We start from the raw sequence: 3,712 nt of genomic DNA, 5'->3' as shown, positions 1-3,712 counted from the left end.
AACTAACAAACAGCATTAGAGCAACACAGTGTTGGGGGTTCAGGGTTGCAGCATAACTGAAAACACCCACTGGAGTTAAAAATAAAACAGTTTCAGAGCCTAAATACCGTTCTTCCACTTGCTATTTTCTGCCTGACAGCACCCTCTTCTGGGAAGCAGGAGCTGCTGGCTGAAGGGTGCACCCTGCTAAGCTCCCATCAGCTTCTCAGTGCCTGAGCACCAGGAACAAAGGGCAGAGCCCTCCTAGGGTGGGTTTAGGCAGAGTGGCATCGGACAGCCTGTTCTGAGCTATTTTTTGCAGTTATCTTTGAAGGAGTTTGAAGATTGCTGCATGACTGCGTGCTGGTCAAAGGCACAGCACCCAGTTATTCTGCACCCACAAGCTGAGGGGTGCAGCTCCCAGCAGCCAGCACAGACACAGGTAAAACCTGGAATACTGCTGCTTTGGAGTGCTGGAGCAGCAGGTAAAATCTGCACTGTCCTGGGGAGGACTGCACTAAAGCATTTAATTATATCCTCAGACATATCCCAGCCTTTTTATTTGTTTGAAACACAGGTGAGCAATTGACTTTTTAGAAACCAAGTGCATATTAGAACATGTTTGTTCAGCTGGCTACATCCCATATCAACATGGGCTAAGAAGGGTATGGAGCATCTCAGCTGCCCACAGATGCTGGGCAGGGCTGGGGCACCACCACCACCAGCAGGGCAGGGCTTCACCTTTCACCTCATCCAAAACCCTCCTCATCCCTTGCCCTCCATAACAGCAGGAGCACCTTGCTTGTGGCTGGCATTGGTCTGGTGTCCACTTGAACAAATTTAACACCATGCAGCTGGTTCCAGAGCTTGTTTTATACTTTAAATAACAAGGTTTTTAACCACAAACCCCACGCAGGGCTTACCTGCATCCTGGGCTAACACTCCTCTTTGAAGGCCAAGTGGTGAAGCCGATTCACAATTTGCTGTCTAATTAGTTCCCTGGTGATGGCTTCCCACTCACTGTGAACTTTCCCAGTCACTGCAAAGTTTTCTGGGTTCTTCCATGAAGGACATGGTACTGCTGCATCTGCTGGCAGTGTGGGGGTGTTTAATTACCTTTTTCAAGCCTGGGCATCAGCAGCAGTTGGGAAATGGATGAAGAGGAGTTGACCTGACTCTCCAAAAAGGTGGGCAGCAGGAGCACCTGGGAGTGAGCAGGTCTGACATATGCTTGGAGGCATGAAGGTCCTTTGGTACAGCTCAAAACCCACATCATTTCAGGGATTCCTCAAAAGCAGGGACACCCTAAACCACTTTGGAAGCCCTTCCTGCCCTTCTGTGCTCCTTTCCCTGCCCATGGCTGGGTTTGCACAGCACCTGGCACACAGGCACTGTGGCTTGTCCACTCTGTGCTTCACTCAAATTAATAACCAGGCCTGATTTATTACATTAACTCTGTCCATCCTGGGGTATTTGCCAAGATCATGACCCTCACTCACCCCCAGCATAAGAGAAACTGGGGCTGCAAAAGGCCCTGGCAGGGATCCACAGGTGTTCATCTCCATGGCTCACACACCACTGCTTCTTGGAGCAGCTTCAGGCTGAGGAAACGCCCTGGTGCAATTGCCCTGTTCCAGGTCAGGCACCTCTTTGAAGCACAAGACAGACCCATAAAACAGTTAATTCCATAAATATAAAGTGGTTAATTCCATAAACATAAAGCAGTTAATTCCAGGATGCAGTTTGAGGAGGAAAAGGATGACAGAAAGCAGTGACCACCTGGACGAATTCATGCAGCCAAGCCCAGCAAAACAAAACAAAATCAGCAGCACAGTGATTTAGGGGCACGGTGACTCCTCCATCCTCTGTGCCTCTGTCTGCCCCTCCCTCTCCAATGCCCCTGGTCCATCTTCTTCTGCAGAACTTTGGCTAAAATTAAAGGAAATTACTCAGAAACAGTCACTAATTGCTGTTTGCCTGCCAGTCTGGAGAAGATATCAGCCTCTAGCACAGAGAAAGCAGCTTCCAGTCACACAAATCCAGTGATGTTTTCAAGCATCCTCTTCCACATCCTTTTTTAAAGCCTTTCCTTGCTGAGTGTCAAACTCACCTATTCAAGGGGCTAACACAGCTAATGCTTCCCAGAGGGGATCAATGTACCTGCAGCTGACAGAGCCAAAGGCCTGATTTACACCAGAGGTGAGGAAAGGTCGGGATCCATCCTCAGTTATCAGAGACAGACAGGTAAGGGCAGGCAGGTGAATTACAAAGCCTAAAGTATCCTGGGCTGCATCAAAAGCGGGTCAAGGAAGGGGATTCTCCCCCTCTACTCTGTCCTTGTCAGGCCCCACCTGGAGTGCTGCATCCAGCACTGGAGCCCCTAACACAGGAAGGATGTGGAGCAGCTGCAGTGAATCCAGGGGCCACCAAGATGCTCCAAGGCCTGGAGCCCCCCTGCTCTGGAGACAGGCTGGGAGAGCTGGAGATGTTCAGCCTGGAGAAGAGAAGGCATTGGGGAGAACTCAGAGCCCCTTCCAGTGCCTAAAGGGGCTCCAAGAGAGCCGAAAAGGGACTTTGGACAAGGATATGGAGTGACAGGACAAGGGGGAATGGCTTCAAACTGAAAGAGAGTAGAATTAAATTAGATGTTAGGAAGAAATTTTTTCCCTGTGACAGTGCTGAGGCACTGGAACGCATTGCCCAGGGAAGCTGTGGATGCCCCATCCCTGGAAGTGCTCAGGACCAGGTTAGATGGGACTTGGAGCAACCTGGGATAGTGGAAGGTGTTCCTGACCATGACAGGGGGTGGAACTGGATAGTCTTTAAGGTCTCTTTCAATCCAAAACCATTATAGGATTCATGTTTTCTAACCTGTCTTTAAAAGGGTGTTTCCAGCCAAGCAAAAGCTTAGAGGAGAACACTTCCCTACCCTCTGAAGATGCTTCTAGCCCAGGGATAGAAATCCCTGTGGTGGCAGTACCAGCACCCTCTCCATGGGCTGGAGGGCAGCTGAGAAGGCTGAAATGACATGGAAGGAGACAAGACCTTGCTTCTCCACTTCTCAGTGGGCTGAGAGCCTGAAAGACAAGCAGATGTGAGGCCTCTCCTACCTGGTCCAGGCCAGGCAGGGTTCAGTGGTCTCCAAACACCAAGGTGCCATTTTTGGCTGCAGCAATCTGACAGCACACAGGTTTGGATTCCCCCAGTGCTCAGGGAAGTCCAAGGGTACCTGGCTCTCTTCCCACCTGCTCAGGGCAGCCTCTGGTTTCAGTCCTTGCTGCCAGAAGGCATTTAATGAAAAAAATTACCCTGCCAGCTACCTCAGCCAAACAAACCAACCATGGCAAGCTGGAGCAAGAACCAGCAGAAGATTTTCCACCCCCTCTCCACTCTCCCACATACAAATGCTCCCAGTTCTGCAGAAGCAGCTATCAAACACCTGCAGCCAAAAGAAAGCACTGATCCCATCTCTGAAGGTGGCTGCCTGAAGCACAGTGCAGTGGTGAAGGAAGGACTGACACCTGATCATGGACACGAGGCCAAGCAACTGGTACCATCTTGCACAAGAGTCCAAAGTGACCTTAATCCAGATGAAACCCTGTATGATCCTGGCTTCTTGAGGGGCTGCAATGAGCCTGTAACCCCCTACAGCCCTAAGCTGGAGGGCAAAAAAAGAGGAGGAAAAAAGTAATTCTGAAAAAAGTACACGGCTGCAGGAACACAGAGAAGCAGG

Source organism: Manacus candei, unplaced genomic scaffold (genome assembly GCF_025592945.1).
Source record: "Manacus candei isolate 608988 ecotype Guabito, Panama unplaced genomic scaffold, ASM2559294v1 h1tg000094l, whole genome shotgun sequence".
NCBI lineage: Eukaryota > Metazoa > Chordata > Aves > Passeriformes > Pipridae > Manacus > Manacus candei.
The sequence above is the reverse complement of the archived record's forward strand: the minus strand, read 5'-3'. Positions refer to the sequence as shown.